Below are 26,123 nucleotides of genomic sequence, written 5' to 3' on the forward strand. Positions count from 1 at the left end.
AACTCGGCCTGCGGTGTTGGCGAATCTTGTATCTCCTTCTGTCTCACCGCAGCCACAACGCCCTGGGGCCAATCCTCCTCAGCTTCTAAGCCTTGAGTGATGCTGTCATCCTCTTTCTCCACCACCTGCAGTGTCTGGGATTGGAGGTTGGTAGGAGAAATTGAAAGTTTACCCCTCGTCTATTAAGTTGATTAATTTTCATGTGAGAAGTATCTCCCTTTAATAAAAGTGGACGCAGTGCTCCATGGTTCCCATTTCTACCGCTATGTGTCTAATTCTTTCAATTAGGCCCGATAAATTGCGATGTGGGTAATCAAACCCGTTAGAAAAGATAGTATTCTAATTTAAAAATGAAGCAATGGATAACGCAACATCGGTGAATTGCCATGGGACAATACGTGCACACTAGGGACTGTAAGACTTTCTTTTTTTTGATACTATGAATTCAGTTAGTCGCATGAAGTGCATAATGCATACAATGGATATGCCTGGAATGAAAATTCATAGAATATAGTCAATATCTCAGTGGTATGGATGAAGGATACTAAATAACGCTAAGAGAGAATTTCAATTATCATTCTGATTTATTTCAATAATATTTAATAAAACTATTACTCTCTGTGACAAAACATACATGAAGTCTATTATATTTAAGAAAATTACCGCTCTCAGTGACAAAACCTTCATGAACCACTCACTATCTCTTGCATCTCGTCATACCGGAAACATAGACAACACTTCGTTGTCAATTACATCCACTAATGATTAAAATGGGTAAAAATGAATGTTACTGAATGGTGGCCTCTTAACACCATTTAGTTATTGTCACATCTATTTAACGCGCGGAGAAGGGAAGGATACCACCTTTCACTCTCTCAAACATTACTTGTGTTACTTCACATGCAGTACCATGCGGATACGTTCATGTTGAAACCGCGTATTATGCAACCGCAATACAACGTGGGCAAACCAGCCCAGGCTTCATGACTCCTCATTATTCATGCAATGATTAACGAAAGGCAAGTCTAATGACTACCGTTGTGAATGGTGGCAACACGTGGCCAAGTTCGACAACAAAGAAACGAGTAAAATAAATCGTTGAGTCATGGAAAATTTATATTGCTTGTATTTGGAACTAAACTATGCAACAAATGAAACATTAATGAACCTATCTGCTATTGACCTAAGAACAAGAACCGTTGGTTCATGCCCTCAATCACCTCGCGCCGAAGTCCGCTGGTTGAAACACATTAATCTGACAAATTTCTACAAATACAATATCGCTGAACGTTTCCCGGTATTAATTCACACCTGAACATGTTTCACAATCAATGTTAACCCAAACGACCTACATTATGAATAACTTTTCTCACCGTCCATGACGAGCGCCGCACCTCTGCGTCCGTCTCGTTCAATCGGCGGCCCCAGAGTGTCCTAACATGGCGCGTTAGAGGACCAACCGCCAATCGTTCAATAAAACTGGTGGTGGGGGTAGGACCTCAGTGAGAACCAACCTCGCGAACTCTGCGCTGCTCATCCCCACTATCTTTGGAATCACGAACTCTCCGCCGAATCTGCTCACGTTATTATGTTGGTGCTAAACTACCCTACTGCTACCATCTTTGACTAACCCAGATTATTATATATTCTATGCATAATTACGTTTATCCATCCACATACATCACGGGATCAAAGGATGAGAGAGGAGGTGTGATACCAACAGAAGAAAAAATATACACGGAAGCATTCTTGATTCCAGAGGTTAATTAACTAGGCGAAACATTGAAAGGACGCTCTCAGCGTAAAATGAATTATTAAGCATGTAGCAATTAATCAGTTAGTTAAATGAAGCGTAAACCTGTGGCGTTTCAACATTCCTTCTTGAGTGGGGCTCGAAGGGGGCTCAATCAACGGCGGTGTTGGTTCGATAGTACGCTCGGACCTCGGCGTCACCTCCCCGCGAAGTGCCGTCACGTGAGTCAGTGGCAGTGACGTTGGTGTAGCCGGATTCTGGAAATCTCCGCTGGGGAGTTGCACGAATCTTCTCTGCACACACGCAGATTGAAGATGTCCTTCACCACCACACCCGGAGTGTGACCGGGGCTGTCCATCTTAGATAACAATAGCTCTACAGCCACCGATGTTTATGTACTATGGCACATGTTTCGTAAGGGCAATTCGCACCTGTCGGACACCATTGAGCACTGGAAACGTTCTAAAACTTTCCCAACGTTCTGCCGTATGACTAATAACTCTGCCATATGGCTGGAGTGATTAGAGTGATTCAGTGACCAATGATTCGGGTACCTCGAAAGGTAGCTCGAAGATTGTGAATCATACGCACGCTCAGGTCCGAATGAGCTATTAAAACTTCACCAATATGACCATCGGAGTGTCGGAACTGGAATCCTCGTTTGGCGGCGTCAATGATTCTATCGCATGCTGCGTCGTCAATCATCTTTACGTAAAGAGTGTTGCTCACGATTGATAAGTAAATTCTAATAATCTCTGTGTGATTAAGATACACTCCGTCCCTTAAGAAACGTTCGATTTAGAAAGACTTCGGTCTTGCATACTCGTTACAGAACGTAAACTGTATCGTGGTTTTTCGGAAATTGTGTGCCATTGCGTTCGATTCAAACAGTAACACACGCGAGTAACAACGGTGTAAACACCGCTTTTCCCCGGGATCGTTCGCATCCGGGACGTAAACAAGACCGAGCTGCTCCGCTGCCAAAGGCAGACTGTTCATTGAGCCACCGCTTCAACTGCATTCTCTGGCGCAAAACGTATCTACACTACAGGAACAGCGCGATGTTAACATTGACCGTTGTTTTCTCAGAAACGGTCGAGTGTCTGCAGACAAGCTGAAACACATGTTCGCTTATTTTGTCCTCTCCTTCACAGAGCACAGTTTCAGGACCATCAGCGTGTGGCACCTGTCGACTTCCGCTCGTTAGTCAGGTCATCTCTTACGCCCGGCGAGAACTATGTATGCCTCAGAGTAAACTCCACCACTTGGAAACACGGCAAGCGAAGATAAACACGTTTTCCTTCATACAAGGCAACCTTCTACAGTTAAAATTCATGGAGTGCTCTTCAGGTTGCCTCAGACATTTCAGAAATGTTTCTTGCGTTAGGCCTGCCGTATATGCAAAACGTAAACATTTCATTTCATGTAATATTTGTTAGGATAAGACATGACAAGAGCGGACCAGTCCCTTCTGAGAAAAATTTCAGATTCTATGTTGCTCCACTATGTAATGACACGGGTACGGGCTTGCGATCTCTCGTTTATGACATAGATTTCCGTGTTACACATACTTGGCCATTGCGTTGTGGCTTGCAGTCGTGGAGGAAGCAGTCTGTTTCCTACAAGCGCTGTTCTCGCAGCAGATATTAACCGCGGTGGATTATTCAGTCAACGCTAAATGGCCCATCTGGTTGGGACAGACCAGGCCACTTTTGTAGTACTCCATGCAAAGGGATTTTCAAATGGCTATATAGCAAGAACTACGGGTCTTCACAAGTCAACGGTAGCCAGTGGATTAGACGAAAGGAAGAGGGTGGTAACCTAAATGGAAGGCCTCATGGGCGTCGCCGGCCACTTTAATAGTACTCCATGCAAAGGGATTTTCAAATGGCTATATAGCAAGAACTACGGGTCTTCAAAAGTCAACGGTAGCCAGTGGATTAGACGAAAGGAAGAGGGTGGTAACCTGAATGGAAGGCCTCATGGGCGTCGCCGCAAAACAGCAGTTCAGGCTCGGCAGATACGCCATTTCAGTAAGAACCACCCATTTGTCAACGCACGACAAATTCAGCAGACTTTGGGTCTCAATGTAAGCAGTAAGACCGTCACTCGTCGTCTAAGGGTAGGTGGACTAAGAGAAAGTAGCGCTGCTGTGAAAGAGACATTGACTGTTTCCCACAGAGAAGCCCGCCTTGCTTTTGCTGCTGAAAATGTCGACAAACCTTTCCAGTTTTGGAGGCGAATGATTTTCAAAAAAATGGTTCAAATGGCTCTGAGCACTATGGGACTCAACTGCTGTGGTTATCAGTCCCCTGGAACTTAGAACTACTTAAACCTAACTAGCCTAATGACATCACACACATCCATGCCCGAGGCAGGATTCGAACCTGCGACCGTAGCAGTCGCACGGTTCCGGACTGCGCGCCTAGAACCGCGAGACCACCGCGGCCGGCAATGATTTTCACGGACGAAAAAGTTTTATCTACGGCATCAACCGGAAAAGTACATGTTTACCGGCCAAAAGATGCTAGGCATAATTCAAAATATATTTACAGTTGTCGAAAGAGTGGCAGGGAGTCGGTAACGGTATGGGCATGGATATGGATATCGGCCGAAGGGTGTGGGATCCTATGGGAAGTGGAAGGATGACTCGATGCGCACAATTACATATCAATTCTGGAGAACGTGATGTTGCCTTCTGTGACAGAGAGATTTGGACATGACCATATCATGTTCCAACAAGATCGTTCGCCTATTCATATGGTACGTGTGGTTAAGAGGTGGTTCGACGACCATAGTAATATCACTGTAATGGAATGGCCACATAAAGAAGCTGCCATGAATCCCACTGAGAATATTTGGGCAGAAATAGTCAGAGTAATACGGGAAAAGGGAGAGCCACCGTCGACTCGCCAAAAGCTTTCTGGTGTAATTCAGGACGCCTGGAATGAGTTACTTGAATCTCCTAGTTACATGGCTAGAGTGTGGTCTCAGTGTCCAACAGACTTCGAGCCGTTGTGGGAGCCGAAGTAGGCTATACGCGATACTAAGCAGCATCAGCAGAGGAGTTTCTTTTCAGCCCTTAACCAATGAGCGGCAACAGAAGTTTCAAGTTATTTTTTTACAGACGTATATTTCACATAATTTTAAGGAAACGCAGTAAGTGGAATATGGACAAACAAATTAATTCACAACAAGATATTTAATTTGCTAAGAGAAGAAATACTCACATTATATGTTCATGCAGTCTCTAAAAATACATGACACACGTGTATATGCAAGAAGGGTAAAAAGCAATTCAGCGCAAATGAAAAATATTGAGAAGAAGCACGCCGATGAAGGCGTGATTGGAGAATGAAGGTTGGGCTGGAAGCGGAGGTAAGAAGGCCCGAAAAATCAGAGAAAACTCAAATACCCAATACACTTCGAGTCGTTGCCGCAGCAGAGGGCGGTTGGTAAATGCGATTCGGAGTAACAGTAGAATAGTTTTATTTACTGATTTTTGAGGCCTTATTTTGTAATGGCTAAACAGTGCTTCTTCATGAGACCCACTATTTGTCCACATGTGGCTAAACATCAGAAGTGTAGAAAATTTGGAGAGGTCCCGAAGCTCTCTGGAGCAGTAACGCATTTTAGAGAAGAAGATGATGTTTAGTTCATTTAATTTTAACCATTAACAGTATGCTTTGATATTCTAATCTATGATCTCATTTTATTATGTATCTTTTCTTCGGTGAAAGTGAACGGTAGTTAGTTTCAAGATATAAAGAATAACTGCAAGTTTTTAATTTGTGGAATAGCGTATTTAACAGTTCACATTTTCAACAAATCTGTAGTTACAGGAAATATTAAGAAGCAAGTCAAAAATGGCGTCGTGGAAAGATCAGGTTAGTCTCTAAAGGGTCACGACGGTCAAATAGCACATACAAAACTATGGGTAACAAATATTGTTGATGGTGGGGAGCCATAATCGATATGCCACTATTCTGTAATTTTATTTCTGAAGTTTATTGTCGATTCTAGGACTGAAACCGATACTCTGTTTTACGTTAAGAATATAATCTTTAAAATTTACTTAGCAGCGCAGAATATTAATACACAGTATGTAGATCAGAAACCTAATCCCACTGACTTTAATGTTGTTCTCACGGATGACATTGAGACAGTAAATAACATGAGGAATAACAAAGCTCTCAGAATCAATATAGAGAATTAAAGTGTCCAGTGGATTCAAAAATTTGCTATACTAGCGAATAATTGCTTTAAATGACTCCGTCATGCCTACGTTTTATCAGTCAGACATTGTTTGATACTAGGACTACCAAGGTGAAACATTTTCCACAAATCGTCAAATTGGAAGTCGAAGAGCAAGTTACATAAATTACGATGACAACAAATGTTTTTCAAGTAGATTGATCACGTAGGCTCCCAACGCTTTTATTGTGTGTTACATGCATAGAAAGTAAACTAGCAACGCCACCAAAACACAGTACCACTAAGCTATGAAACAACTGTAGCAAAACAGAACATCCTCGTTGTCCATGTGATGGATAAGACGACTAATTCTCAACATAAATGTCAATGAAACCAGCAGTTTCTGTTGGAACGTGCTTCCTGGACCAAACAACATACATTTCCTACGTATTCAATGCGAATCATGTAGCAAATGTATTTTAAAGGGCATAAAACTATAGAGTTGATTTAGTAACATAATTATCAACCACTAAGAACGTAAATCTATGGTCACATATTGTCAAACATATTCTACGGTGTTGCCATTGTCCATTTGACTAGCAGCAGGAAGGAAACGTTCGTTCAGCTGAAATGCTGAGATAGGTAGCACCGGCGAAGCTCGCGCTTCCAAGACGCCACAGCATCGTCTGCCACCAATTCGTGGGAAACTAAATACCTCAACTATAAGCCAATTTGCTGTATTCGCATATCTGTGACCATGACTTGGCGCTATAGTGTGGTTATGGATAGTATGTATGCTCAGATTGCGAATCTATCGTTATAAATAAAGACATCAAATATATTTCAGTTATTCTATCTTAAATGATCTGCGAAGAAAATCATTCACCAGAAGTGAATAACTTTTTAGCAACACCAAATGATATTAACGGCTTGCCGGAGAGGGATAGGCGTGCGTTCAACGGCGTCATATCGCGAACGGCGCGGCTGCTGGCGCCGTCAGTTCGAAACCTTCCCTGGACATAGATGTGTGTTAGGTTAGGTAGATTTAAGTAGTTCTAGGTCTTGGGGACTGATGACCTAAGCAGTTTGGTCGCATAGTTCTTAGAGCCATTTTATGACATTTCGCTTAAATTTTGTTTACATATACGGCCGTATCTTTAGAATGCGTTGACATAGCTCACTTTCTTACACCACCAAGGAACCGTATACCGCAGGAAGTACGATACATTTCCGATTATTATGTCTACGCGTTCTCGAAGTAAACGGGTTTTATGTGTTGGGTAGACAGATAGACGGTAAAGATTTAGGTGACGAAATTCTAACAACGAAAATAGCTACGACATTTACTGAAGATGAGGGCCGCATAAATCATTCCCCCTACTCTTTATTCGAAATGTTCTAGTTGCAGTTGATGCATCAGCATATTAATCGTAGCTACGCTATAGATCCCCTCCTCAGGGGACACCGCCTTAACGTAGCACTGTCCGTGCGGGCGAGGAGGTTTGCATGCTCCGGATCCGGAGGGCTATGCCGGCGGTAGCGTAGCTACCAGCAGGGTCACCCATGCCGGACAGGCCAAAGGGGAGGAGCCAGACAAAGTGTGTCCCACAACAATCTATCGCTCCCCATCCTATCCCAAACCTGTCCTCACCATTTCCTTTTACTGTCATTCCCTGGTATATGTACAAAAGGACAGAAAGACCTCTATAGGCGTGGAGAAGCCAATCTTTCTACGGGAGAAAACCCCGAATGAAAAATCCTGGTCCTCCAGGTTGGGGGTTGGCGACGGGCTACCAACCCATTCTGGAAAAAATAATCACCGGTACTAGCATCACAGAAGAGCCTCGGATAGGACTGATCTCTGTAAAAAGACCTAAGCAAGAACAAGGACTACGGAAGGAAATACAACTAGGGACCTGGAATGTCAGAAGCCTATACCAACCTGGGGCAGCAAAATGTGTAGTAAGGGAGGCAGATAAGTATCAAATTGATCTATTGGCCCTGCAAGAAACAAGGTGGACAGAAACCGGAGCTACAGATATGGAAAACTATGTCATATTCCATGGAGCCTCAGAAACAAACCACTCACTAGGAACTGGTTTTGCAGTGAAGAAATTACTCTGTACCACTCTCATAGATTTTAAATCAATCAACCCCAGAATCTCACTCCTAACCATAGACACGGGAAAACACAAACTCACGTATATAAATTGTTATGCCCCAACCGAAGAAAGCGATGACATCAAAAATGATATTTTCTACGAGGAATTAGAAACGGTTTTAGACAATGTACCAAGTGAACATTACAAAATTATCCTTGGAGATTTTAATGCGAAAATAGGGAAAGAAGCAGCCTTCATGGGGACCATCGGAAAGCACAGTTTACATGATGTGAGAAGTGATAACGGCACTAGGCTGGTTAGCTTTGCGACTGCAAAAGGCTTGTTTATAAGTAGTACTGATTTCGACAGGAAGAGAATATATAAAGGAACCTGGGTGTCTCCAGATGGGAAAACAGTGAACCAAATTGACCACCTAATTGTAGAGAAGAGAATAAAGAAGTGGATACAAAATGTTAGAACGGCAAGAGGTGCAGAATGTGGATCAGACCACTTCCTTGTCAGAGGAAGGATGAAAACAATATGGAGAGCCAGGAAGCACAAAAGAATGCAAAGAGTCACTCGATATGACCATGAGAGTCTGACTGAAGATAATATAAGAAGAACTTTCAAGATAGCACAGACAAACCGTTTTGAGGCTTTGAATGAAGAGGAAGGAGATACTGTGGTAGATCAGAACTGGAAGGCGATTGCAGAGACCATTAAAGAAACAGCCCAAGAAGTAATCCCAAAGCGAACTAGGGGAAAAAGAGTGTGGTTCAATGAGGAGTGTGAGGGAGCTATCAGGGAGAGACAACGGGCTAAACTACTGTGGATACAAAGCAATATGCAAGAAGAAGGAAAATCGAAGTTTGAAGAAACACGACGGCAGACCCAAGCCACATTGAGTAAAGCAAAGAGAAAATATGTTAAAAGTATCATGGAGGAAGCTGAACAAGACTTTCATGGAAATAGGTATAAAGAACTTTATAGAAAAGTGAAAAGTTTTAAAGGAGGGACATACCATCAACACAGATTCATAAAAGATGCCAATGGAAGAATGTTAACAGAAGATCAAAAAATTGGAAGAAGATGGATGGAATACTTCAGAGAATTACTACACTCTGATGAACCAACCGAACTACTCGAGTTTGATGAACCAGTAACAGTAGACCCAGAATATCCTCCACCCACCATTGAAGAGATAAGGAACCAGATTAAAAACCTTAAGAATGGTAAAACTCCAGGTGAGGACGGTATTCCTGCTGAACTCCTCAAGGCTGGAGACGAAATTCTCTGTTTCAAAATCCACAAGCTAATCGAGCAAATTTGGGTAAAACATGAAATACCAGAGGAATGGAAGGTAGCTGTGACATGCCCCATATATAAAAAGAAAGACAAATCTGTATGTGACAACTACAGGGGCATAGCGCTACTCAACACCTGTTATAAGATCTTCTCCAACTGCCTATTAGAACGAATAAAACCTATAGCAACAGACATAATTGGAGAATACCAAGGAGGTTTCCAGGCAGGGCGATCAACCACGGACCAGATTTTTGTCCTAAAACAGGTCTGTGAAAAAATGTACGAATACGGACGAGAGATACATCTCCTGTTTGTAGACTTCAAGAAGGCTTACGACAGTATACATAGACCTAGCCTGATTAGAACTATGACAGAGTTTGGTATACCAAAGAAGTTGGTCAAAATGGTAGAGGTATGCCTAATTGACACACAGCTTAAGGTTAAGGTAGGCAATCAAATGACAGAAAGCTTCCAAGTTGTAACAGGATTACGCCAAGGAGATGGGCTATCACCTGTCCTCTGCAACCTGGCACTTGAGAAGGTAATGCGGGATTTCAACAAAGAAAACATTAAGGGTATTCAAATTGGTAATGAACACATTACGTATCTGGCCTATGCAGAAGACATTGCACTATTAGCATGCACACAAGAACATCTGAAGAGAAGTATCCAGACCTTGGAGTTATTGGCAGCTAGGATCGGTCTACAAATTAGCTCTGAAAAGACAGAGTATATGACCATAGGAAGAAAGATCCAGAACTCTCAAGATTTAATTGTGAACAACACCAGGTATAAACATGTGAAAGAGTTCAAATACCTTGGATCTTTTTTTACAGAAGTAACATCAACTGAAGCAGAGATATAAGCACGACTGCAGGCGGGAAACAGATACTATCACTCTCTAGACCCTTTATTAAAATGTAGAAGTGTCTCGCAACAACTAAAGCTACGGTTGTATAAGACATTAATAATGCATGTAGTACTTTATGGTTCTCAAACCCAAACCACTCGAAAACAAGACCTTAAGCGACTGCTAACATTTGAAAGGAAAGTCCTCAGGAAAATATTTTGACCAGTCAGTGATCAGACTACTGGACAATGGAGAAGACGCCATAACACTGAATTAGAAGAGCTGTACAAGGAGCCTAACATCTTGGGAGTGATGAGAAGCAAAAGACTGCAATGGGCTGGACATATTGTTTGAATGGAGGCAACAAGATGGCCCAAAATCACAATGGACTGGATCCCGTCAGGCAGCAGACCAGTGGGAAGACCTAGAAAGAGGTGGATCGATGGAGTGAGAGAAGACCTGTTGCCGCTGGGAGTCACGGAAAACTGGAGACAGATAGCAGAAGACAGAGACGGATGGAGAGCTCTAACTGTGGTGGCGCGTTGTCCTCTGGGCCTGATCGCGTGATGATGATGATGATGACGCTTTGGATCCAATTCACGTTTACAGGAATGCAAATGAAATCCATTTGCCTATACACGTGGTAATTCTGATCCCGGTATTAATGCCACCGCGTTTTAGAAGTGCGAGCATTCCCATTGCTAGCTAGCTTAAGAAATACTTCGGCTAATGAACGTATTCTGGCTGTGGAGAGTCTAATGGAGAATTCGAAACATAGTAGAATACGTTTGGCAGCTATGTAGCCGTTTATTTCCTGGGTTAGTGCAGAATTGTAGTTATTAAATTTACTTGCTAATAACGGTATTTTATTTCGATAAACATCCCGAATGATTGTCACATAAGCGGTGACAAAGGTAGGAAATTCATGTTTTTGAGTCCAGAAAGCTCTATGCAGCAGAAACTGCAGATCTTTTTGCCATTTTCATTGTGAAATTGCCGGCTTATTCATGTCTGGGGTAGTAACAGAGGGCTTCTTGCCTGGGTTGTCTGCTAGCCTAGTGAAAGGTGCTAGCTACAGCAAGGGAGGTTTGGTTTGTTTTCGGTTCTAATCTCGATGGAGGCAGACAGACTATCAGTGAAGAAATTTTAAGAAATTCTCGCGCCCTCAATACGTTTTATTGCTACCTTTATTCCGTACCGGCGCCCTGTGGATGTCAATATGAAACTCTTGTAGAATTTCATACTTGTTACTGCCTACTTTTTCCGCTTCTGTCAGTAATTGAATTAACTAAAGTGTGGCACTGAATGATTTTTAACTGAATTTCGTTATGAATCTTCACGCATTGCTAAATTTGCACACTTTCATGGTAGGTCAGCAACGGTAATCCACTATGACTGGTCTGAACATTGACACAGACCGTTTCGTGGCCGAATGTGCATAACATTTTGCTAATTCGTAACGATCTGGGTTACTTTGTCTTGCTAAAACAGTTATGTTATCTCGATTAGTTGAACTTCATTTTTATTACTACAGCTCATACGAATTAGCGTTTCTTTTTTTATTTGTATCTTATATTTACGTGTTGTGTTTAACACACTAATCAGCATTAATGTAGTTAACACATGACTGAAAGCAGTTTGACAAAGTTAGGATAGCTTTTCAATTTCAGTCCTGTGCATAGTATGCTGGTAGCACTTTGTCGCCTTGCCTTTTATGCGTTGTAGCAGACTTTAAAGCTGTGCGGATGAGCATAACGAAAAGTGAGGGGTCTCGCTCGTTTTGTCCACGACTGTACATCTGTGTATTAGTTATTGTGTAGAAGTGATGTCGTACACTTTAGGTGTGAAAGAACTACTCTACACATTAAATGCTAATTCCTTCCTACCAATCGGTCCTCGTAAGGGGGATAGAGTATAGCGTTGACCAGCTTCGATACATGCAACATCATTCTGAATATCACTGAGATAATAAGCTGTATTTAGCAGTGGAAAAGTTGTGGACATTGCGAGCTAATATCCCAAAGATGTTCTGGCTCACATATGGTTCTTCTTCGTCGTAATGTCTTGGCTCAAATTAGTCTAGGGGTTGAACAGCACGTGTCGCATTACACGCCCTAAATTAGACCCTTGTGAGCCTTTGGTTAAATTGTCTGGCTGCTGCCAAGTTTGTCAAATACAACGTTAATATTACGTTAATATAACATTATTAATGATATCGGGAGCTAAATTAACGACCCATAAATGCTTTAGGCAACACAGTTGCGATTTAGTTAGAATAATGTTTATTCTGAAAGCAAAATAATAGCGAACGTGGTAGTATTTAGAGTTACTATTACACTCGAGCGCATAGCCATTTGACACAGTTAGATCATTCACATCTCATCTCGAAACCCAAGTTCGATACTCCACCTTGTCATTTGCACCAAAAGTTAGAGTTCATACCCAGGCGCGTGGCTGCTCGCCGCTCAGAGACTAAGTCCCGCGATACCACACAACGCAAAATTTTCTAAGTTGTTTCACTTCCTAGCTGCCTGAAGAACGACCTTCCGCTTTCGCGTCTCAATACGAATTGTACCCTTTCGTGTGTCCAGCCGAACTGTCCGCTTTCGCGTCTGCATCAGCACTATCCCTCTGCCCGTCCCTGGCCGCGTATCCCCCGCGCCGAATATCCTCTCTCAACTGACTAGGGCAGTTCCATTTCCTGAAGCCGTCCATCTGATTGGCTACCGCTTATTCTTCATTATATTTCATTTTAAGATATTTAAATAATCAAAGCTTGACCATTTTCACATTCTAAATTAAGTAACAGTAATATCAATTATATCGTAAAGGTTAAATTCTTTTACATAAAACCAATACGATTTCCTTCTTAAATTTGACTGTCACGGCCAGTAGCCTTGCACCTATGTGCTTCCTGATAAGTAAATAAAGAACAAAAGTAACTATTATGCTCTAAACTTCACAACAAATATTCTATTACCTAATGGTTCAATAAGGCGCCACTGTGTTTTTTGTGGAGGAAATGATGATCTGATTCCTAACTGAAAATACTGATAATTTACTCACTACATCTTTTAAACAAATAAAGTTAAAGAGTTGATATTTACAACATTCGTCATTTTAATGATGCCTTTTTATATGAAATGTCCACTGTTCAGATCGACCAAAGCGTTCAGATATTAGTTTTCAGGTCTTTGTTACAAAACTTGTTAATTTCATTTTAACAGTAAATCCTAAAATATTATAGATATGATCAATATTCAAGTTTTATTGGGCTCAACATGAAATTTTATGGAGGAAGGCAGATTAAACTTACTGTGGTTTTATTCCCTGAAACACCACAGAATGAAATAGTTTCCATTAATGTTTTAATAAAATGGTTAGTTCAACGGTTGTATCCCATGTGACATAATTTTGGGCAGTGGTAGGTAGAGGCAGTGGTAGGAGTTAATAAAATGGTTAGTTCAACGGTTGTATCCCATGTGACATAATTTTGGGCAGTGGTAGATAGAGGCAGTTGTCCGACAGTATTTATTTTACCTCTAATATGCACACAGCCACGTACAGGAAAAAAGAAGTCAAGTCTTCCTTCTAACATTAATAAATTTAACCGTAGTTGCTTTTTGCTGCATGTAAGACCTTTTTATTTTTGGAGCATGAACAGTTTATTTCTCTATTTCAGCTTACGTAAATATAGGAGGGTACACAAATATGAAGTAATTTTCCTGAGCCCTTTGTAATACGCTAGATTCTAGCCTATGTCGTGTTTCTATATACAACATTCGTAGGTGAACCTTCATCTAGGTCGTAAATTAGTTAAAGAGGCAATAAAGCTTTATTCTCGTAGCACAGGCATACCTTACGCTAAACAACTATGCGACTTGGTCGGAGACGCCTGCTTCGCAGTGTCTGCACCGCAAATGACGTTTCCGGCCACCTTTCTCTCACATTCTAGAACATGTGTCGCATTTTTTTACTACAGGTTTCTAAGTCAACATTAACAAGTGCCGTACAACTGTAATTGTTTTTTCAAGTTGCACTAATATATAAACGCAGTTATAAAAAGTATACGATTCCATTAAAATAGACATGTACTTGCTTGAATATCTCCGATGATACAAACGTTATAATCACTAATCGACCAAAAAAAAAGTGCTCCCCGTAGCAGTTACATTCGTCAAAAACCGCCTATCGCTAAGTGTAACCGTTCACGAAATAAAAGGTGTGTTACGTCGTACGTGACTCATCCTTCATGTCAAAGAAGGTTTTGTCTAATATTGTACTCAAAAGAGGCAACACTCCATTTTGACTACTGTGGAAGATTCGGTAGTAGCGTATAAAGAGTTTCCAGTCACTAAAACGTACAAACCAAAGGAAATGTATCACTATAATTTTTTTCTAATCATTAGTATCTAATCATTAAGGCATATAACGAAGGTAAATGCATCTCTGTATCTTCTAGTCATTGATATGTATCTGTGGACTAAGTAAGGAGAAAAGTACTCTATACCTAGTGAATAAACCAAAAACTATTATACATATAACTCTCTCTTGATCTTTTTATTTGCAAAAACATTGAAACATGTCGGGTAGTTATACTGCATGTAAAAATGTATAGCCATTATAGCTTAGAGTCAGTTAGTAATCGAGTCATTCCCTATTTTCTTCGTGCCAGCACACGACTGGCTGAGATACAACAGCACAGCACTTGTACCTGAAATAAAGTGCAAACAATTTTCACAGGTTATTTATTATATCTTTCCATTTCGAACAACGCTTTCGGGTATATGGCCATATACAAACATTCATGCACCTCTTTAGGCTCAGTGTTGACACACCACAAATGCTGCATACACCATCACAACAAATATCAATATTTTTGGTGAAAACATCCTCCGAAATATTCTCATTAGCCAGCTTTGAAAGGCCATGCTGCACTTTGCCAAAAAGGTTACGCTCAGTATTAGTACAACAGATGTACAGTCCACTGAGGTCATATGCCTTTCTGCAATGAAAGCGTGCACCTGAAAAGGAATTGTAACAGCATGGTTGAAGCATCACATATTTTTAAAAATGCACTGTGTGTATCTCCATTATACAACTGTATATACGTTTTAGAGCGGGGGAGATGAGAATCCATTGTGTTGAAGTGCCAAAGATATAAGTTAGACAATCATCATTTGTAATCATATCATCTCTCTGACACTACCAGTGACAACCTGACATTCACTAATATGAACGATGTGCAACCTGATCCAAGCAGGCGTCATAAGCGCTGCTTTCATCAGAGGATCAACGCTAATTACCACAACACTCATCAACGATACGGCTCGCAGCGGAATTCGACACCATCGCAAAGCGGCAGCCTCTTTTCTATGCAAACGCAGCCGTGAGTTCGATACCCGCAATGGAATGGTACACAGAGCTCTAAGGAAAAGAGTTGTTCAACGCACCGGCCACTAATCGGCCAATTAAAAATTGCAACTGATTTCTGTTAGCTGTACCTCATCAATAGCCACAGTGCAGGAAGGAGACAGTAACTCCGTTGTTAATATACATAGAACAGACCTAAGGCGTGTACTTCACAGGAATTTAGCACGTCAACGTATTTGCATGAATTTAGCACGGCAACGTATTTGCATTAAGGTCTATTAATTATCTCTGTGCCTGGCATAAATATGGGGATATCAATGAAATTTTGTTTCTACATCTACATCTGCATCTACATGGTTACTCTGCAATTTACACTTAAGTACCTGGCAGAGGGTTCATCGAACCACTTTGATACCACTTCTCTACCATTCCTCTCACGAATGACGCGTGGTAAAAAGGAACACCTAAATCTTTGCGTTCGAGGACTTATTTTTCTTATTTTATTACGATGATCATTTCTCCCTTCGTAGGTGGGTATCAACAAAATATTTTCGCATTCCGAAGAGAAAGATGGTGATTGAAATTTCGTAAATAGATCTCGCCGCAAAGAAAACCGCCTTTGTTTCAGTGACTGCCACTCCAACTCGCCTATCATATCAGTGACACTCTAACCCTTATAGCGCGATAACACTTTTTCGATGTCCTCCGTCAATCCTACCTGGTAAGGATCCCACACGGCGCAACAATATTCCAGTAGAGGACGGACAAGTGTAATGTAGGCTGTCTCTTAAATGGGTTTGTCGCATCTTCAAAGTGTTCTGCCAACAAAGCCCAGTCTTTATTTCGCCTTCCCCAGAATATTACCTACGTTGTCTTTCCAATTTAAGTTGCTCTAGCAGTAATTCCCAGGCATTTAGTCGAACTGACAACCCTTAGATTTGTGCGATTTATCGTATACCCAAAATTTATCGGATTTCTTTTAGTACCCATGTGGATGATCACGTACTTTTCTTTGTTTAGTGACAATTGCCACTTTTTGCACCATACAGAAATTCTCTCTAGATCATTTTGTAATTGGAATTGACCGCCTGATGATTTTACTAGACGGTTAATTACTGCGTCATCTGCAAACAATCTAAGGGGCCTGCTCAGATTATCACCTAGATCATTTATGTAAATCAGGTATAGCAGAGGGAGTATGACACTATCTTGCGGAACGTTTGATATCACTTCTGCTCTACCCGACGATTTACCGCCTATCACTACTAACTGTGACCTCTCTGAGAGGTAATCATGAATCCAGTCACACAACTCAGACGATACTCCATATACACGCAATTTGATTAATAGTCGCTTATAAGGAACGGTATCAAAAGCCTTCTGGAAATCTAGGAATGTGGAATCGATTTGAGATCCCTTGTCGACAGCACTCATTATTTCGTGTTAATAAAGAGATAACTGTGTTGCACAAGAACGATATTTTCTGAATCCGTGTTGGTTATGCATCAATAAGTCATTTTCTTCAACGTGATTCATAATCTGTAGGATATTGTGGAACGCCGAAAACCACTGACCCAATATATTTTATATGGATATTTATACTAGTTGTAGTGTTTGTCTTAGTTGAAGTGAGTACACAGGAGTATCGGATGGTTACAAATACTTTGGTACCAGAAGATTTACTGAGAACGGAATGCCATCTATGTTAGTAAATTTTCATAAGGATTTGCCTTGCTCATTTTTAACAGTTACGAAAGAGGCGGCTGAGTGCTGAAGTGGTCGTACTTCTCCTGACGGTAACTCACGTTAAGGGCGTTCCAATACGACAGCCTCAGAGGAAAAAAGAGACACAGTGTGATTACTAAAGATCGATGATACAAAGACGCACATAGGCATATCAGTAGAAAACGTAAGGTTCATTTTAGATTTAAAATGAAAAGTTGGCCCGATATGTCTGCATTATTTGTTCAAACATGACGAACAATACTATCTAGAATGAATCAATTAAGCATCGACTTTTTTCTAACGCACGATACCTAAAATTAAATGCCAGAAGCAGTAGTTAAAGTCGATTTCGTTTCCTCTGATTGTTGTGACCTCCGTTGTTTGGGATATAAAGATTATTCAGCTTGTTGATATACTTGACATAGGTGAAAATGTATAGATGATTAAAAAATTAAAACATTTTTGATTTGTTTTATTATTTATATACTTCCACTCTGTTAAAATCACCGTTTCTGATGAATCAAATTACAACAGTATCTGACCAAAAAAGTCAGGACATTTGTACAAGAGCGATGAAATATCTGTGTAGAAACTTGAAACAGAGACAAATGAAAAAGTCATACATCACAACAACACACCTAGGCTGGAGGAAATCTGAAAGTCTCTTATATGAGTTTACCGCACGTAATTTGTCGATGGAAAAGTGTTCGAAATCCGTTAAGAAGTTGCATCGTCAGTATGAGATTATTTGCATGCTTCCCATAATAGGTATTTGGGATTGAAGTAAGGTTTATTGGTTGAGAAGGAGAGAAGAAAACAGGGAAACATAGATATTCTTTAACTGCGGCTCTGTGACACTTTCAGCTTTCCATCACATGAATATAAGAGTACAAGAATTCTAAGGTGTCTATTAGAAAGGAAAGTGGAACAATATGAAATTTCCATACGTTCGTTCCCTCACATATTTTCATAAGATCTCCTCATCTTTGCTATGAGACCGTTTGCCCTTAACTGTCCTATAACTGGTGACAAATTCGAAATAAAAAGAGAAGTTAAATTGAAATAAACTGATCTACTCTGTTAAATGGAACATGAATCATATCGGTGGGTGACGGTACCTAATTGTGTGGATTATAATTTCCTATATTCAATTGGATGGACATTTAAAAAAAGACTCAATGAAACCATCATGCACTTGGCTTAGGCGAGGGATGCACCATGGCTCATAAACGCCGACAGGGAAGGAGCCCTCGACAGAATTCGTGGGAGACCTCCCCGGGAGGTCAGGCTAGACAGAGTTTTGAGGTAAGCCAACTCATCACCGGACACACTTAAAGTCACAATGCGGATCTTATACGTGGTCTGTGTGGGGGAAACAGAGACTAAGAACCAGTGTTTGGTCTTGGGGGATGCATGCTATTTTGTCAGAGTCCCGTACGAACTCGTATCGTGGATGGTGTAACTGTCAGAATTCACCAAAATACACATCCTGCTAAAACAACATCTGAGAGAATGGAGCGGGAATAAGAAACGTTTAGGATGTCTTTGAAGATTGTGGGACACCGCCAGCATACTTAGGTCCAGAAGAGAAAGTGCTTAACAAACTGCAGAAACAGTTACCATATCTTAACCTAAGCATTTTAGAAGTGGGAGTAAGGAACATGTCTATGCTTACAGACGTCGTCCTTATTGGCCGACACATGAACACAAAGATACAGTTGTGGAGCACGAATTATTACAAACTTCGTAACCGATTAATAACCTGAAATGAGAGTCTGGGAGGGATGCCAGCGCCTTTTAAGACAGCTTCTCATTAGTCAGCACTCATAATATTTATTACTGAACCAATCAAAATTACGTGACGCTAGAAAAACGCCGAGGACGTTCTTGTCGAAAGCAAGCTACAGAAAGTTATTTCTCCGACAGACTACTTAACAGGCAGATCCCTTCAGCCAGATGTCACTTCGAGCATATCACTTCAGCAGCAATACGTCCCCGTAAGCCTAAGCTTAAATTAGACGCAAGTTGATGGTATTGCCAATGAATGATTCTGTAGTCGCTTTAGCTTTCACTTTCAGATTAACATGCTGAGATGCACCCACAACAGCGAAACCAACTGTAAGGAAAGTAGTGCCTTTTTTAAAACTGTTGAGTTGCTTAAGTCTTCATTCTGAAGACGTGTTTGCAGTCAAATTGTAATCAAACCTCAACGACTCCTTAAACACGCACCTCACAGCTGCGCTTAGATTTTAGCAAACTCATATATCAGAAGAGCAAGTAAGCTTTAATTTAGGTTTTCTGCAGTTACCTCACTGTCCATATTCACATTCGTACGATACTAGCTTGTTTTATAAATTTAATCAAGAATCAGTCTGAAGATTTAACTTTTGTTTTGCCCAAGTCAGTGGGGTGGAAATATTTTCGACATTTCAAATATCTTGCATCATTCCAGAATCCTTTCATTCAGGAGTGCTAGTTCTGCAAGGTTCGAAGGAGAGCTTTTGTAAAGTTTGGAAGGTAGGAGACGAGATACTGGCAGAAGTAAAGCTGTGAGCACCGGGCGTGAGTCGTGCTTCGGAAGCTCAGAAGGTAGAGCACTTGCCCGGAAAGGCAAAGGTCCCGAGTTCGAGTCTCGGTCGGGTACGCAGTTTTAATCTGCCAGGAAGTCTCATCTTGTAAGATCTTCATTTCTATACGGCATGCTTCTTAATCTTACCTTAGTGCGTCTCAATAGTTTTTTTTTCTCTAACTTGCTTCTGTTGTCTCCAATAATCACCCATTATATGATAAACAAAGAAATGAAAAATTACAGTACTCTTCTTGCGTCAGCATGAATCACCACGACTTCTGGCTGTAATAGAGGTACCGTGCGCGCGAGGCGGTCGTTGAAGACGTGAAAATCCGCGTATCCCGTGGTTTTTCTGAAATTCATTAACATTGCACCTTCAGAGATTTTTGTTCTCTGCCGTGGAAGCACTCGGTCGTGTGCTCATACAGAAATGGTGGATATCAGTTGATATTTGGCTAAAATCTTTTATTACTTGGTTTCCATAAAGGAATTTTTAAGGAATAGCATTTAATGATGTCTGTGGTTTTCATCACTGTAAACTTATTACGTTGCAGAAGATACTTGTTACCAAGACCATACCAACAACGGCAGGCAGATGACACTTTAATTACTGCTCACGTACTTTGGCAGCCGCACTGTAGACCAACCCACGAATATGCAGTCATAAACAATATCTCAATGATTTCTCCAACAAGAGCGAGAGCCTTTAGTGGTACGCCGGAACACTGTGGCTCCCGCTTTCAGAAGGACGCTACCAGCCCCGACCTTCAAGTTCCTACCGACGCAACGGAGCTTCTGCGGCTGTCAATTCTGCCAGCCCCAACCACTGATATTTTGTGTTACCGTGTACACTGGATTCGTGTTCAGATAACAGCATGCTTCTGACATGAGTGATGCCAAGACGCCAGGCACGTCATCAAGATCCCACGATGCAACTTACACGTCATTCCAAAGCTATATTGCCCGTCTATGCTGACATTAGGCTTAGCACAGTATTTTACAATCTTATGACATCTTATACACCTGTTATATAACATAAATAATATAACTGCAACGATCGATAATAAATTAAAAATCATTACACGTTGTTCTACTGAAGCGAACAGCCTTTTCCAAGATAAAATTGTAGTCTAACACTGTCAGAAAGTATCACCTACAATGTCAAATTAAGTGACAGAGAGCCTGTCGGTAAAAAGACGATGGTAAGCTGAGAAAGAGATACAATTCAGGATAGTCCATTCAGCACGAGTACTTTTTTCAGTGACCATGGAATCTACGAAATGTTTGACTTTAATCTATGTTGCCTTCTGCCCTTCTATCAAAGTGATACAAGGCTTTTATCCACAATAGCCTGTTTCCTACACCCATAATATTGTTCGCTTAAGGCGGGAAAAAACAGCCGTTACATATACCAGACAGGTTCACGTGAGAAAGAGTTATTGCTTATAGCGGACAATCTTTATTGCTGCCGCCCATTTTATACCAGTGGTAAGAAAATAGCACCGTCGTTGCCTGCTTTACAAATTACAGTCTGTAGTAGTGAAAAGTGGACCTACTATTGGAACTTATTGTTGTAGCCAAAACCACCAACAGTATACGTTTTAGGCCAACGACCTCCACGAAAGGTGAGGAGGTTGAAAGAATGTATGATGAGATAAAAGTTTCCAATTAGTCAAGGGATATAAAGATTTGATTGTGATTCGGAGTTTGAATACGATAGTAGGTAAAGGAGAAGGAGGAAAAATAGTAGGATGACATTGACTGGGTAAAATGAATTAAAGGGTAAACCACCTAGTAGAATATTATGCAGAGCATGGTACAAAACGATGAAAGAAAGTTATATGCATGGTAGAGACATGGAGAGAGAAGAATATTTCAGATATTTTACATGACTGTAAGAGATTCCGAAAGCCGGCCGAAGTGGCCGTGCTGTTAAAGGCGCTGTAGTCTGGAACCGCAAGACCGCTACGGTCGCAGGTTCGAATCCTGCCTCGGGCATGGATGTTTGTGATGTCCTTAGGTTAGTTAGGTTTAACTAGTTCTAAGTTCTAGGGGACTAATGACCTCAGCAGTTGATTCCCATAGTGCTCAGAGCCATTTGAGCCAGATTCCGAAAACAGACATTAAACTGCAGACTATTTTCCGGAGCAGATGTGGTCTCTGATCATAATACACACATCAAAAGAAGTTTTGCATAGCCTCGGTTCCGAGGGTTCCGGAACCTTTACACAAAATTGGAATAGAGATAAACATAAACATCATTTCCGCCCTTTTTATTGCTCATTAAAACCACACACTGAATGCAGTGAGATCTTCAGAGGTGGTGGTCAAGATTGTTGTATACACCGGTAACTCTAATACCCAGTAACACATTCTCTTACACTGATGCATGCCTTTATTCGTCGTGGCATACTCTCCACAAGTCTATCAAGGCACTGTTGGTCCAGATTGTTTCACCCTTCGATGGCGATTCGGCGTATATCCCTCACGCTGGTTGGTGGGTCACGTTGCTCATAAACAGACCTTTCCAATCTACCTCAGGCATGTTCGATAGGGTTCACGTCTGGAGAACATGCTGGGCACTCCAGTCGAGTGATGTCGTTTTAGTGAAGGAAGTCATTCACCGCTTTTGTGTCATTTACGAGTTCCTAACCAGGAGCGAATTTTATTATATAATCTGTGTAATTTACTAGTCTAGCTTCTTGAGTTTCTGCGTGAAATTTAATATCGAATAGCCACAGTTGTAGCATTTTCGTTTGCGTCAGAAAGTAAACCGATTTTGTGACACATTAGAAGTTTCTAATCAGGGGAAAATTATTTAGTTTCACCTGAGTGCTTCGGTACTTAGGTTCTTGAATATCTGCGTATTACTAGACACACTTCGTGCGTTTTCGTCAGTCTACAGTAGATTCGCGCATCACGTGCCGATAGTCATTTTATCTGCATACTTTAGTTTTCCACGGTATTTAGTATGGACAGGGACTGCGACTGTTATGTGCGGATGCGAGCCGAGTTGGTGACACATCGCTCTCAGCTTCAGGCTGTGAAGGCTTCTGTTACACAGCTTGAGGCTGCAGTGGATGGGCACCACTGTTGTGGGCCGGCCGTGGGGATTCAGCGGACGTCCGGCACGTCAGAGTCCTCCGATCGGTCCTCACCGGTGACCAACCAAGTTACTGCTCGCGCTGAGGTTGGCCCCTCACCTGGGGTCGAGTGGGAGGTCGCCCCGAGGCGAAGCAGGCGGCGAAAGACCTCCCAGGCGGCCCCACATAAGGCCTCCCCGGTTTGTCTGACAAATGGGTTCCAGGTGCCCTCTGTGGCTGACACTGTCGCTGAGCCAGATGCTGTCGCCTGTCCTGTTTCAGAGGAAACCACTCAGCCTGCAAGAGCCGGGCAATCGCAGAGGGTCGGATTATTGGTAGTTGGGAGCTCCAACGTTAGGCGCGTTATGGGGCCCCGTAGGGACTTAAGAGGGTAAGAAAATCAATGTGCACTCCGTGTGCATACCGGGTGGAGTCATTCCAGATATGGAAAGGGTCCTCCCAGATGCCATGAAGAGCACAGGGTGCAGCCAACTGCAGGTGGTTGCTCACGTCGGTTCCAATGATGTGTGTCACTTTGGACCAGAAGACATTCTCCCTTGCTTCGAGCGGCTAACAGAAGTGGTAGACTCTGCCAGTCTTGCTTGCAAGATGAAAGCAGAGCTGACCATTTGCAGCATGGTCGACAGGACCGATTCCGGACGTCTGGTACAGAGCCGAGTGGAGGGTCTGAATCAGAGGCTCAGACGGTTCTGCGACTGTGTAGACTGCAGATTCCTCGACTTGCGCCTAAGGGTGGTTGGGTTTCGGGTTCAGCTGAATAGATCAGGTGTCCACTATATGCAGGAGGCGGCTACACGGGTAGCAGGGCGGGTTTTAGGTTAGAGGGTCTCAGGAAAACACAATAAGGCTTTCAGTCACAAAGGGTGCAGGCTGAACACAGGAAGAACGTAGATACAGGAATCACTGGTATAACAGTTTTAAATTGTCGTAGCTGTGTTGGGAAAGTAACAGAGCTCCAAGCGCTAATAGAAAACACTGATGCTCAAATCGTAATAGGCACTGGAAGCTGGCTTAAAGCCGGATATAAGATCAGCTGAAATTTTTGCGAAGAACCCAACGGTGTTCCGAAAGGATAGGCTAAACAAGGTTGGCGGTGGCGAGTTCGTTGCTGTTAGAAGTTGTTTAACTTGTTACGAAATTGAAGTAGATACTTCCTGTGAGTTAGTATGGGCAGAGGTCATTGTTGGCAACCAGAATAAAATAATAATTTGATCCTTTTACCGACCTCCCAATTCAGATGATACAGTTGCTGAAAGGATCAAAGAAAACTTGAGTTTGATTTCAAACACGTACCCGACTCATTAGATAATAGTTGGTGGTGACTTTAATTTACCCTCGATGTGTTGGCGAAAATAAATGTTTAATTTCGGAGGTACGCACAAAATATCATCCTAAATTGTGCTAAACGCATTCTCTGAAAATTATTTCAATGGTAAACGGTTGCGAAAACACACTTGACCTCTTAGCAACAAATAATCCTGATTTAATAACGAGCGTCAAAACCAATTTCAGGGATTAGTGAACACAGGCTTGTCGTAGCGAGACTGAATATTGTAATACCCAAATCCTCGAAAAATGCGCGGAAAATATACCTATTCAATAAAGCAGATAAAAATTCACTTGACGGCTTCCTGAGAGAGAAACTCCACTCATTCCAAATTAATAATGTAAGCGTAGACCAGATGTCGGTTAAATTCAAAGAAATAGCATCGGCAGCAATTAAGAGATTTATACCAAATAAATAACAAACGACGGATCTGATTCTCCTTGGTACACAAAACGGGTTAGACCACTGTTGCAGAAACAACGAAACAATCATGCCGAATTGAAACAGACGCAAAATCCCCAGATTGTCGATCTTTTACATAATCTCGAAATTTAGCGCGAAACGCCTATAACAGTTTCCACAACGAAACTTTGTCTTGAAACCTGGCAGAAAATCCAAAGAGATTCTGGTCGTATGTGAAGTATGTTAACTGTAAGAAACAATCAATTCCTTATCTGCGCGATAGCAATGGAGATACTATCGAAGACAGTGCTGCCAAAGCAGAGTTACTAAACACAGCCTTCCGAAACGCCTTCACAAAAGAAGACGAAGTAAATATTCCAGAATTCGAATGGAGAACAGCTGCCAACATGAGTAACGTAAAAGTAAATATCCTCGGAGTAGTGAAGCAACTTAGATCACTTAATAAACGCAAGTCTTCTGGTCCAGACTATACTAATTAGGTTCCTTTCGGAGTATGCTGGTGCATTAGCTCCATACTTAACAATCATATACAACTCGACGAAAGATCCGAACCCAAAGACTGGAGAGTTGCACAGGTCACACCAACATTCGAGAAAGGTAGTAGGAGTAATCCACTAAATTACAGGCCCATATCGTTATCGTCGATATGCAGCAGGATTTTAGAACATATATTGTATTCTAACATCATGAATTACCTCGAAGGAAAGGTTCTATTGCCGGCCGGTGTGGCCGTGCGGTTCTAGGCGCTTCAGTCTGGAACCGCGTGACCGCTACGGTCGCAGGTTCGAATCCTGCCTCGGGCATGGATGTGTGTGATGTCCTTAGGTTAGTTAGGTTTAAGTAGTTCTAAGTTCTAGGGGACTGATGACCTCAGAAGTTAAGTCCCATAGTGCTCAGAGCCATTTGAACCAAAGGTTCTATTGACACACAGTCAACATAGGATTAGGAAACATCGTTCCTACCAAACACAAATAGCTCTTTATTCACATGGAATTCTGAGTACTATTGACAAGGGATTTCAGATCGATTCCGTATTCCTGGATTTCCGGAAGGCTTTTGACACTGTACCACACAAGCGGCACGTAGAGAAATTGCGTGCTCATGGAATATTGTCTCAGTTATGTGACTGGATTTGCGATTTCCTGTCATAGAGGTCAGAGTTCGTAGTAATTGACGGAAAGTCATCGAGTAAAACGGAAGCGATATCTGGCGTTCCCCAAAGTAATGTTTTATCCCCTTTGTTGTTCTTTATCTATATAAACGATTTGGGAAACAATCTGAGTAGCCGTCTTAGGTTATTTGCAGATGACGCTGTCGTTTATCGACTAATAAAGTCATCAGAAGATCAAAACAAACTGCAGAGCGATTTAGAAAAAATATCTGAATGGTGCGAAAAGT

This window comes from Schistocerca americana, chromosome 3, assembly GCF_021461395.2.
Source record: "Schistocerca americana isolate TAMUIC-IGC-003095 chromosome 3, iqSchAmer2.1, whole genome shotgun sequence".
NCBI lineage: Eukaryota > Metazoa > Arthropoda > Insecta > Orthoptera > Acrididae > Schistocerca > Schistocerca americana.